The sequence below is a fragment of the Arachis hypogaea genome, chromosome 10, assembly GCF_003086295.3.
Source record: "Arachis hypogaea cultivar Tifrunner chromosome 10, arahy.Tifrunner.gnm2.J5K5, whole genome shotgun sequence".
In the NCBI taxonomy this organism is placed as follows: Eukaryota; Viridiplantae; Streptophyta; class Magnoliopsida; order Fabales; family Fabaceae; genus Arachis; species Arachis hypogaea.
This window is the reverse complement of record NC_092045.1, coordinates 82,979,936-82,993,903: the sequence shown is the minus strand read 5'-3', so window position 1 is coordinate 82,993,903 and position 13,968 is coordinate 82,979,936. Positions and strand designations below refer to the sequence as shown.

Sequence of the window (13,968 nt, the reverse complement as noted above, 5' to 3'; positions counted from 1 at the left end):
TTTTGGTGAGGATTGGGCTATTCCTGGTACCATTAGAGAACTGTTTGAGAGTTGGACTGGTAGGCATAAGCAAAAACAGGAGCAGAAAAGGTGGCTTATTGGGTTTTTCACAGTGATCTGGAATATATGGGTGGAACGTAATGCAAGGATCTTCAATAATAAGGAAACAGGTGTTGATATAGTAATAAAGCGGACATTTCTGAGCTACGAAGAATGGACCGATAGTGATCCTTTCGGTAGTTGACAGGATTTATATATTTCTATGTAGTATTTGTTGTTAGAATCCTTTGCTCCACTATTATGTGTTGAGCTTATTTTGTTTCAAAAAAAAAAAAAGTCCAAGGCTTATTCGGAAAAGAAAATTAAAATTAAGTAAAAAGCTAAACAGGTTATGTGCTAACAGAAAAGACTACAAGTAACACAAAAATGTTTAGAAACCGGAAATGATAAAGCTTAAATAAGTCACATCAGTGTTACATGAACAGACAATTACCATCACTTGATCAAACAACAAAATTTATTATTAAACCATCATAGTCATTGCAAATACATGTATAATTTCCATGACATATTGATAAAAGTAGAAAGAGACAATACCAACTAATTCAAGTTCTCCCAGATCCCAAAGTAAAAGATTATTGTCAATCCCATTAGTCTCAAGTCTGCATTTTCTTTTGGACAAAGCAGAGGTTAATGCTGATGCATCTTTCGTCATCTGTTGCATATATTTTGCATCCTAGAGCTATAGGATGTTTGAAGGAAATGGCTAGAGCATAAATGTCATTATTATTATTAGGGCTTCCTTTTGTTGACAGATATAAAGCAAAATTTATATTTTCCTCGAAATCATCCCCATGGTTGAGAACCATGTCTTTCTTCCTTGTCATCCCCATCGAATAGCTCCCCTTGGACCTCTGAGACTTTCATCGATTGTAGAGGTATTGATATCACAGAAATCAAACAGACTATCAGCTTCCTGTGAAGAATAGCAATCAATACTCAATACTTTTGATATCCACGCATAGACCAGTCGAAAAGAAAGAAATTTTGACACACATGCATATTACAGTTGAAGGAATAATACAGCATAATTCAACTTCAAGTACATGTCATTTTTTCAATTAAAAGTAACATGCATCATAAGCCAAAGATATGGCCAACACGGCGAAGCATAATTAATGAATACTGCTGAAGTCTGAACAAGTATACACAAAAACCTGAACCACCTAAAGTTTGTTTCGTTAATCTTACTAACTAATTGCAGTTTCCTTTCCCAAAATCATTCAACGAAGTAAACGGTAACAAAATTGAGGTAAATATGTTTTGTGATAATAACTTGTTGAGTAACTAGCTACCTTTAAGCTCCAGAGGAAACTGATTAGAGTTTCACATACAATAAGGAATAAACCCTCGCTCCAATCGATCCATGAATTCTTAAAACCACCGAGTAGAACAGTGAGGAAGTTTTAAAATGAATTCTTAAGTAGAGCAGTTTGATCAGTCATCGGCGGTGAGAAGAAGAACGGAGAGGAAAAAAAGAGTGAAGTGTTGAAGGTTGCGAAGGAGAAAAGAGGGATTAGGTTTATGAAAAGGAGTAAAAACAGCAGAAACAGCGACAGCAGCGCCTAAAACAGGAGCAACGGAAAGAGCGGAAGGTTGGTCGGTGAGAAGAGGGTGTTGTCTCCATAAGAGAAGAACCGAGGGTAGAGGATACCTTCACAGTGACCGGGTTTGGACTTGGATGGAGACGAATGGGAAACGGTACTAGATGACCCTGGAAGCCTGGAATTTTTTGTTGGTGACCAAATAAAAGAAAATATAAACAACAAAGAAAGAAGAAAAAAAACAAAAGGCCAAATCACAGGGTGTGGCTGATTTTCTTTTCGGATTTTTTTTATATTTATATTAGGATAAATTACTAAATATATATTTGAATAATTTTGTCGTTGATAAATATATATTTAAATTTTTTTATCAACAAATAATTTAAAAATACAACAAAAATATTTGACATTAAATATATATTCTCAAAAAATATTTTAGAAATTGAATTTTAATACGAAATTTTAGTCTTTTACAAGACTAATTAGAAAAATAAGATATTTTTATCTTTAAAATTTTGTAATTTTTCGTTAAATATATATTTTTTGTGATTTTTTGTCAATAATATTAATATACTTTTTAAAAATAACAAAAAATATATAATTAGAAAAAAATACAAAATTTTAAGAATAAAAATATCTCATTTTTCTAATTTTATTTGTAGAAAATAATGTTAAAATTCAATTTCTAAAGCATTTTTTTAGAAATATATATTTAATGATGGATATTTTTGTCGCGTTTTAAAATTATTTGAGGACATTTTTATCAATAGAAAGATTCGGGTGCATTTTTGTCAGTGATAAAATTATTCGAGTGTATTTTTAGTACTTTATCTTCTAAATTAAATAAATATAATATTTACAAAAATACGCAAAAATAGAGTATTTCTTAATATGCATAATATGTTATATACGAGGTACTGTGACAAAAAATCACATTAAAGACACATTTGGAGGCTAAAAAATTTTGATATGGAAGTAACACGTGTGATACACTTTAACATGGTAATTTTTGGTGTTTTATAAAAGTAAAAAAAAGTCCGATTTGTGTTTAAAAAGTTGAAAATAATTCAGAGTACACAAATCGGAGGGTCCGATTTGTGTTAAAAAAATTGAAAAAACTCAGAGTACACAACTCGGACCATGCGAGTTCTTTGGTAATGAAATTTGGCTTCACAAATCGCATGGTCCGATTTGTAGCTGATGGAATTTGAAATCTGAAAAGTGGAATTCGGACCCTCCGTTTTCTTTGATCTGCGTAATTCTTTTTTTACATCTTAAGAGACACAACTCGCAGGGTCCGAGTTCTGCTTCATCTGATCCCACAACAAGGTAAAGCACCCCTCTTCCCCATACAAAGTCCAACACTTCCTTCACTTCCATATTCAAATTAAATTTCCACATTTGGATTACTCGAGCTCTAACAAAATAATTTAAATAACATCCCAATTGTACCCAAGATAAAAACAAACGCTTTTTAATTTTCATATGGAGTCGTTTACGGAATAGGCCAAAAATATGGGGTGCATGTGTGTTTTACCTGGCGTGAAGAATTCGGACGGTGCGATAGGGAGAAGCTCGATCGAACGGTTCGATTTGCTGGGACCACACGGACGGTCCGAGTTGTGCGTTAACAGCCACGTGTCGGGCAGTCCAAACTCCCCAAAACGGTGTCCTTGAACCTAACATACCCCCTTGTTGCCCCACTCTCTCGTCCGAAATCACTTTTAAGGAGCCCCTAACCCTCACAGCCATTCTATTCTCTCTTCTTCTTTCTTCGGGTTGTTCTTCATACTGAATGGAAAAAAATTAAACAATGCCAAAAAAACACAAAGCTAAAGATGTTGATCATCCTGAATTTCATATTATAAATTATCTCTGCCATCCTGATTATGTAAATTTATTTTCTTAAATTTTTTCAAATTTTAGAATTATAATTATTTTTGTTAAAATTTTAATTTTTAGTATTGTTGTTAGAAATTGAAGTTAGTTATATATATAAACAGAAATATTATTATTGTTAGAAATTTAGAAATATATGTTTAAATAATAGTTATAGATATATATTTAGATGTTGGTAGTTAGAGAATATTTTAGAAATTTTTTATAATAATTTTAGAAATTGTAATTAATTAATTAATTAACTTTTATGATTAACTTTAGAAATTATAATTTTAAGAATTATGATCATTTTTTGTAACAACGAATAAATTAAATTAGTGTATAATTTTTTGTAATAATATTGAGAATTTTGATTAATAATTAGGTTTTGTAAAATATAATATATTTGTTTTTCAGTATTAATTATATGTTTGTAGTTAGCTTTTTAATTGATATAAATATATATGTTATTGTAATTGAGGTTTTAATAATAATGTTTAATATTATTAGTTAAATAAGAACTGGATTTATCTATTAGTTATTATTATTAATGGTAAGTTAGAAACTGTAGTTAGTGGTATAGGAATTATTATTCCTGACGGCAAATTATCTATGATTAAAATAATTCAATGCTTACCTTAGGAAGAAATATGGCTAAAATAATTAATATGTATAATAATATCGTAATTTTTAAAAATTATGAAGCATTCGAAATAATTTGTAGGAGTATTGATTAAATTTGTAAGTCAAATTATTATTATTCGGGAGTTTAGTAAATTAGATTTAGTAAAATTAATTATTTTAACTGGATTTTATTAGCTGTGTGGTTTTAATTAATATGTCTTATGTAGTTAATTGTCAAGTAAATTTAATTTAGTAAGATTATTTGTGTTAATTGTATTTATTCAAACATGATAGTTACTAAATTATATAATTAATAGGAAGTTTAGCATGAGGCCATTATAATCAGTTACTCTAATTCGAAAATTATTAAATTTTAGTAATAAATTAGTAATTATTAATGATTTAACTAATTATAGTCTGTTACGTTTTTGTAGAGTTCACAAATGTTGACATGTGATCACCCACTGCTTCCGGATTGGTACCATCCAAATGTGGAGGAATATTTATGATTTACCGATTTTTATCATGCTTCTCAGATTGAAATAGTTCAATACCAGAAAGCACTGGTAAATGCTCTAGTCGAAATGTTGCACACAGACACACACACTTTTCACCTTCCGATTGGTGAGTGTGCAGTGACATTGGAGGATGTAGCCGTTATTCTCGGTCTCCCGACGAACGGTCTTCCAGTGACAGGAATCACGTTCAGTAGTTTCGAAGTCTTAGAAGGTGAGTGTTTTCACCAGTTTGGGGTTGCACCGACAAAGTCCGACTGTAGAGGAAGCTGCATAAAATTGACGTGGCTTCGGGATTTAAAAGAATGTTTACAGTTGATTGACGAAAACAGTATTCAGAGGTACGTGAAGTGCCACATTATGTTGTTATTGGGTACGATCTTGCTTGGAGACAAGTCTGGGACATCTGTGCACTGGAAGTTTCTGTCTTTGCTCCGTGATTATGGTAGTATCGAACATTATAGTTAGGGATCGGCATGCCTAGTACACTTGTACAGGTCGTTATGCAGGACATATCATTTTGACTGTAAGAAAATTGATGGTCCACTAACACTTTTGCTAGTTTGGGCTTGGATTTGCCTACCGTATCTTGTGCCGGTTCCTAGGGAACCCCACAATTTTTTGCTTGCAAACAGGTAACATTATCAACTAACAAAGTATGTTCATATTTATATGTAAATTATGCTAATGAAATAAATCATCTTAGGTGGCGTAACTGGGAGCGTGGCGACCGACGCTATAGATATCTTAATCTCGCTCACTTTAGAAAGTCATTAGATGAGCTTCAGGAAGGCCAGGTGTGTTTTCATTAGAGAAGTATTTGTTTCCAATTTAGTGTTACTGTTATTTGGCTTGTAATTATCTGTCTCTTTTATTGTGTGCAATTTGTGTGGGTTGCTTATGGTGTTGACTGCATTGATCCAGACATAATCCCAAAAGACATTAACATGCACTCATTTGTGTGGAGCGCTACGGTCTCGTTGATATCATTTGAATGCATTGAGTGGCATACAACCGATAGTTTGGTTTTATTTAGGGAGTTTCTCATCAGGAATGGAATCTAGACAAGGCACACGAAGAAACACTGACTGGTCCTAAGAATCTTGATTGGGCCACAGCCACGTCCTATTCATTTTGGGTGATGCAGTGGACAAACAGGTATAATCACATTCTTACTGAGCTTCTGGTGTCTCCACAGCATCCCTTGGATATTTACATGTACTGGTACCTTATCAAATATGGCAACCACTTAAACTTGTCAAATCTTGTGGTTCAAGAGAATGACGAGGGTAACCCAGTTATGGATGATGACAATCAAGAGCAAAAGCCACATTCACTGCCACCTCCACCTCCACCTCCACCTCCACCTCCACCTCCACAAGAACAATCACAGTCCTCGGTCCCATATGTAGTTCAAACACACTTTACCCGTCATACCTAATACATCAACAGTATTGGAGTACTCCACAGTTTGACTCAGGAGAGGGAGCTTCTTTTAACTAGTTACTTGGGTTCATGGTTGTAGATGCAGTCCAATCACAATCTAGCCGTCAACCTGATTTCATGCCTGGTAGGTATTCTTTGGACGCGAGGCATCCATGCCGCACTTCCTCAGGTGCTTCTAGAGGGTTGGTATCTGGAGATTCCAGTAGGAGTGACAGTGATCGATGGATACTTAATAGTCAAAATCCACGGCGTGTCTCAATGGGTCTAATTGAAGAAAATGCTAAGATAGCTGAGCATGAGACTGATAAGTATCTAGTAGATGAACCAGATGACGAGGAGGGTAAAGATGAGGACATGAATAAGGATGAAGAATCCCGCAATGATGCTTCTGATGATGGTGATCATGCAGGTCCAATTTTAGGTTTACTTTATTGTCAATTGGTTATATTATATTCAATTTAGGGCTTGTGTTGTTTGATCCTGTTATATACTTGGTGGTGTTTCTTTTGTTTATTTATACTATATACCTGGTTGAGCGGTCTGTTTAATTAAATTATGTACAGGTGAGGCACGTACTCTAGACAAGACAGGTAAAGGATATAATCTCAGGGTTGATCCTCCATGTCGTAGCGCTAATCGATACACCCTGTCCGTGCTCAAAAGGGCCACCAAGAAATGCAAGAAATTTGTGAAAGATGTAAAGTGGGCATTTAGAAAGTAGTTGTTGTGTACTTAACATTTTCTATTTATGTTGGAACCTTTTTATGTATCATTTAACTGTTCTATGTTTCAGTACTGTGCTTGTAATACGATAACTGCTCTATGTTTTATTACTATGTATTATTGTTTGTCTTCTTGACATTTTCTATGTATTCCTGGTTAAGGTCTAAAGTCTCAAATATCATAGATTGTTTGGATAAATTCTAAAGTCTCAGATTTAGAAAGTAGTTTCATAAAATTACAATGTTCCAATAAAGTAGTTTCATAAATTAGTTTCATAACTAGGATAAAACATAAACTCGCAAATGCCATAAGTACTTGGATAAAACGTAAAAGATGTAAATCTACTATGCTAGGTTGCTAGGACCTGCACCAGCTGACCGACAACATCTACTACGGCTATGTCCCTCGGCTCCACATTGCCTACATCGCCTAGGACCACGTAACATTCGCGTGTCCATCTCGTTCAAGAAACGTGTCATCCTAGGGCGACCTTTGGTCACTTGTCTCAGGTATGGATTTAGTACAAATCGAGGCCTGTTGTACACAGGTCATGTAGTAGGATTCCCCAACCTAGCTCGGTAAACCCTCCGAACTTAGTCCATCTTGTAAATATCGTGAGCATACACTCGCCAATCCAGTCACTGATTTGCACAACATCCAAACATATGTCAACAAGGAATCTGTTCCACCTGGAACTCACCACAATCACACCGTTGTCAACGGAGGTCGACGGCATACTCCGTTCCAGTTGGCATCTCACGTACTTCAAAGACCTCATTCATCCTGTCGAATCAATTAACCTGTATGTTTCCTAATACAAGTTGATTTGCATGCAGTTTCAAGGTTACAACCCTAGAAAAATCATGTCCAGTTGTTATCCGCGACTCTGCTTCGGCTCTTTTTCTGGTGAACAACTCGTTAAGACTGTAGAATGTTGCTTTGACAAGTGCAGTGATAGAGAGATTGCGTGCACCCTTCAAGACTAAGTTGATGCATTCCACTAGGTTTGTGGTCATGTGACCCCATCAATAGCCACCATCGAATGCCAATGCATGCTGTTCGCGGGAGATTCGGTTTAACCAGTTAGTATAAGCCTCTCCCCGTTCTTGTAAACGCTGGTAGCGCAGTTCGTACTCGCGAACAGTCCTCGAATATCCTGCACAATAAGCAAAAACAAACAAGCAAAGAATAAATGAGAAACACTGGTTGAAGGTAACTCTATTAATAACGAATTTCGAATTACTAAATTTTACCTATATTGACGACAAGTTTTTGCAGGTACGGTGCCTTGAACTTTCTCAAAAAATTTGACTATATATGCCTGATGCAAAACATGTGGAAAGCTCTCAGAGGTGACCAAGCTCCGTTACTCCGGGCCACAACTGCATTAATGGATTCGTGTCAGTCAGAAATCAGTCCCACACCATCTCGAGTCACAACATTTTGTCGTAGGTTGCTAAGAAAAAAGTGCCATGCATCAGAAGTCATTCCCTCCACAACAGCAAACACAATTGGGACGATATTATTGTTACCATCCTATGAAACTGCAACCAACAGACAACCCTTATACTTTCTGTACAAGTGAGTCCTATCAACCTGGACAACTGGCTTACAATGTCTGAATGCTCTAATGCAGGGTACTAACTCCAAAAGACTCGATGCAATACCCAGATATCAGTTACCAAGTCATCGCCTTGATATGCAGGAATAGTCTCAAAATGGACGACTGTTGATGGCTCCTTATGAAACATGGCCTTAAACCATATGGGCAAAGCTTTGTACGATGATTCCCAACCTCCAAATATTTTTTCCACTGATTTTTGCTTAGCCAACCATTTTTTCTGATAGCTGATGGTGTAATTGAACTTTGACAGCACTTCCGTAATAACTGATTTCACCTTTATCGATGGGTCAGCCTCAACCAACGGCTTTATTGCTTTTGCAATTGTGTTCGAATCCAGCTTCGAATGATCCTGAGAAATGGTGGCTGTAGTACAAGTATGACTACTGTTGTACCTCCTTATAACCCAACAGTACTTTCTGCTGATCATGCTAACCCTGATAAGCCAATCACACCCTGATCTATATTGTGTACACTTGACATAAAATGTCAAAGGCTCCGACTCATACACTCGGTAGTCTACGCCTCATCGGATGATATAATCTTTCATCGCCATAATAACAGCTTCCTTGGAACTGAATTCCATTCCGGATGCAAATTCACCATCTGCGACCATAGATACCACGATGACAGCCATGTGAAAAATATTTAATACAGAAATATTTAATAACGAAAATTAAAAGTAAATCAATACTCACTACATCCACATTAATATAAATAAAATTTCCATCATGTTATTATCTCACTTTTAACATAATAAAACCATAACACATAAATAAATATGGATTAATGCATACTAATTAATATTTGACTAAATCAATATCTCACTAAAAATATTATTATCTTAATTTTAATTACATAAAGACATAAACAATTGTTAATTGAGCGTAGTTGTCATTTAGCTATTTGGTACATCGATCAATATAGATCATTCCCAAAAGTCTAATCCTTCGTATAAATATATGCATTTACGTACCTGCACTCATATATTTCAAAAACTCTAGCGCATGCATGGCTTCTAAGTCCAGAACCCGCATGAAAGATGGCTCCTCAAATGGATGTTCGTTTGCGAGTGCATTTACGACGTCTGCCACATTTGGAGCCATCGCCCCATCACCTTGATCTTTGTCTCTGTATGGAGCAACAACTTCGTAATTGCTTTCAAACTTTTCCTCACTGTCCCTATTGTAATCTTCCCGTTCAATATTTCGGTCGGCTTCAGATTTTTCGAATTCAATGTACAACTCGATGACCGATATCTGAGCGCGAGTTTCAATATACATTGAAAACATCCCTTACATACTCGCTTCATCGGTTACATATTTAGTTTGAAATTGAACGAATCCACCAAATATCGGTATGGGATATCTGTATAAAATACATGATATTTTTCTTAACATCTCAGAATCTATCTTCTCACAAATCACCTCTTTTATCTCTTCAAATGAGATTGTGAATGGAATAACAATATCTAACGGATTTTCGTAACTAAATTTCACTCCTTCAGATGTTTGTAATAAAATCTGACCAAAATAATATACTTTTAGCAGAACTCTATCATCAATTTCTCACACTCTCATAAATATGAACTTTACTATCATATTTTTTAGGTTCATACGAAATAAGAGAGATGCAGGAGTTGGGGGAAGAAGAAGAACAAACAGAACAACTGAGAAATTGCATCCGAGTTCCACACACACACACATGTTTAAATCAGACCCACCAATTAGTATTGTTCGAATTAAATAAAATATTTAACAAACAACTCGGATCGTCCGAGTTCAATTTCACAATATATATATATATATACACACACACACTAATCGAACGGTCCGATTAGCTCCGGCCAAATTCAAATTCTCCCTTCAAATAACTCGGACCATTCGATTGGTGGTCAACTTTTCTCAGAACAAAGAAATCAGACGGTCTGATTTCTTCCTACCATTGTTCAGAAAAGCCTGTCCCACACCCGTGTCTAACACCTGTGTTAGCCATAACCAAGCACAACTCACACCCTGGTGGCATATCAAAAAAATGAGCCAAAAACGAAAGCAAGAAACTGGTACTGAGTACAGATACACTTTGAGATAATTTTTAGGTTCAGTATCCATTATATAGTCTCATATTGGAGGATACGTATATTATTATAACGAATTTAATTATAAGATTACATACTTGTATTATTGTTGTCGTATAGTTAATTAAAAATTTTTGTTTTAAAAAAATTAACAATTTAAAATTTTAAAATTATCCAAAATATGTACAAAACCTCTTTATAGACAGTGCTGTGTTAGTTTGATTTTTATTTTTTATTTCATCTAATTTTATTCAAATAATTTTAAATTTTAAAAATATAAAATATTGAATTTAAAATTTAGATAATTATAATTTAAATTAATAATTTAATTTAAGCCTGTAAGGTCCCACATCGGTTGGAGAGGGGAACGAAACATGTCTTATAAGGGTGTGGATACCTCTCCCTAACATGACGCATTTTGACGAGTGAGTGTGGGGGCTTCGCCTATCATCCTTATTGTCAAAGGCAAAATCGTGAGGCCTTGTGAGCTAAAGCGGATAATATCGTGCTAGTGGGTGGTCTGGGCTGTTACAGATGGTATCAGAGCTGAAGCCCGGATCGATGTGCCAGCGAGGGCGCTGGGCTCCCTTAGGGGGTGGATTGTAAGGTCCCACATCGGTTGGGGAGGGGAACGAAGCATGTCTTATAAGGGTGTGGATACATCTCCCTAGCATGATGTGTTTTGACGAGTGAGTGTGGGGGGGGCTTTGGCTATCATCCCTAGCGTCAAAGGCAAAACTGTGAGGCCTTGTGTGCCAAAGTGAACAATATCGTGCTAGCAGGTGGTCTGGGCTGTTACAGAATTGTAAGGTCCCACATCGGTTGAGGAGGGGAATGAAGAATGCCTTATAAGGGTGTGGATATCTCTCCCTAGCATGACGCGTTTTGACGAGTGAGTGTGGAGAGTTTTGGCTATCATCCCTATCATCAAAGGCAAAATCGTGAGACCTTGTGTGCCAAAGCGGGCAATATCATGCTAGCGGTTGGTCTGGGCTGTTACAAAGCCAATAAAAATAAATATATTCGTATTATTATACTAATTATTTATAAGTACTGTCAAATTAATTTAAAAAAAATGACATTATTAGTTAAGTTATGCGCGTATAAAAATAAATTGGTTATACTCGTGACTTAATCTAATAATGCCATATTCTACATTGATATAGTATGATAGTATTCATACAGATATATCTAGGAGATAATAATTTTATTAAATATAGTACTTTTTTAATTATCAAATATTCATTTAATGTTTGTACTTATATTTAAAAAAATTTAAAAAATTAAGTTGACAGTATTCATAAATAACCATATAAGTACAATAATATAAGTATATTTATTTTTAATAGAGTAAATTAAATTGTTAATTTAAATCTATTATATATTTCTAATTTTACAATCAAAATGTGTCATATGTCACTTTCTCATTACAATTAGAATCAAATCTTTTCCTCCAAAATTAAGAAATTCTTTTCTCTTCCTTACTAATTTTACAACCAAAATGTGCCACATGTCACTCCCTCCTTATAATTGAAATTAAATCTTTTCCTCCAAAATTAAATAATTCTTTCCTCCTCCATACTAATTTTACAACCAAAATGTGCCACATGTCACTTCCTCATTGCCATTAAAATCAAATATTTTCCTCCAAAATTAAAAGATTCTCCACTCTTCCATCTTCCTTTTTCTATCTCTCTCATTCCTTCGACCATTCTATCTATTTTATATATCATTATTAATATCAATGACTAATTACTAATTTAACAATCAAAATGTGCAACATGACATTCTTTAATTGCATTAAAATTAAAATTAAAATATTAAAATTGAAATTGAAATATACCTATATTATGTATCATATATTACTATCTAATTTAATAATCAAATGTGTCACATGACACTCTATTATTAAAATTGAGCAAAAATATGTTTTTTTTCAAAATTAATAAACTCCCTTTCTAAATTCTCTCATCTATCTCTCTCCATTTTTCTATTTCTTTCCACTATTTTTACTCTATATATAATTTATATTTTATATTAGTAATTTGACAAATCAAAATATGTCATATGATATTTTTTGTTACAATTAAAATATATTTTTTCTTCCAAAATTAACAAACTCTCACTCTCATTCTTCATCTTTATCTTTCTTTCTCTTTTCTCTCATTCTCAATTTTTTCTACCTTTCTGTTCTACAGAAAACAAAATTAACAAAATAATATAATTCAAATAAAAAATATTATTGTTATTATTATTATATAGATATTTTTTAGTTTTTTATTTAGTTTTAAATTTTTACCGCTTATCTTTCTAATCTATATTTTCATTTCTCTTCCTTCAAATATTTATTACATATAATTTGGAGAGAATACTAATGTTATAATTAAAAGTTAGAATCAAGATCCAATTATTTTAAAAAAAAATTAGTTTTGAGTTAATTTTATAACTATCAATATAATTTTTTATACTAATATCTAATTACATTTTTATATATATAAAGAGAAAAAATATTATTTTTAAATAACAAGTATAAAAATTAATTATTTCTATTTGTGCAACAGACTTAACACTTAATTAAATGTAAAAGTATACACATTAAATTGTTTCAAGTTTTAGCTAACAAATATTAAAATTAATTATTAATAAAAAATTAGACTTTTTATTTAAAAATAATAACTAAAAATCTTATTATTTGATTTTTTATCTATAGATACCTTGGTCTTCTTAGTCAAAGATTTTTGTCAATCTACGACTTTTTTTGTAAAAGTAGTTTAATTTTATAATCTTCTGTGCCATGCATAATATATACTGTCAGAACAAAGTGAATCCTAATTTTAAAAAATGTATACTCCCGTAATTTTATTACGGGTAAAAATACTAGTTATAATCATCTAAATTATTACTATCTAAATTTTAAACTTTAAACTTTAAAATTATTTAAATAAAATTAGATGAAATGAAAAAATAAAAATCAAACCAACATTGCACTGTCTAAAATATTATAACAATATATGAAAAGGTTTGCACACATCTTGAATAATTTTAAAATTTTAAATTATTAATTTTTTAATTAAAAATTTTAAATCGTTATTTTTTTCAAAACGAATATTTTTAGTTTAACCATACGAATAGAGTAATACAAGTATGTAATATTATAGTTAAATCGTTAGAATAATATAGTATCCATACACATATCTCAGGTATTGAACCCAAAAATTATCTGAGTGTATCTTGGGTACTCCGTACCTGTTTCTTGCTTTTGGTTTTTACCCCGGGTGCAACTGGGATGTTGTTTAAACTTTTTTGTTAGAACTCGGATACTCAGTATTCGAGATGTGCCTTTAATGTGATGATTGACATCATATCCGAGATATAACATATTGTGTATATTGATAAATACTCTACTATTTACGTATTTTTGTAAATATTATATTTATTTAATTTAAATATAAAAATATATTTTTTTACATATAAAAAAAT

General features: G+C 33.0%; 1 long non-coding RNA gene across 1 annotated transcript; it reads right to left on the bottom strand.

Annotated features, from left to right (window-relative positions):
- Positions 1-499: 499 nt before the first annotated feature.
- Positions 500-1,885, bottom strand: LOC112715804 (uncharacterized). Its single transcript, XR_003159995.2, has 2 exons — positions 1,356-1,885; positions 500-976 (listed from the first exon to the last, which is right to left on the bottom strand). It is a non-coding gene; the product is annotated as an uncharacterized lncRNA (long non-coding RNA).
- Between the last annotated feature and the right edge of the window lie 12,083 nt (positions 1,886-13,968).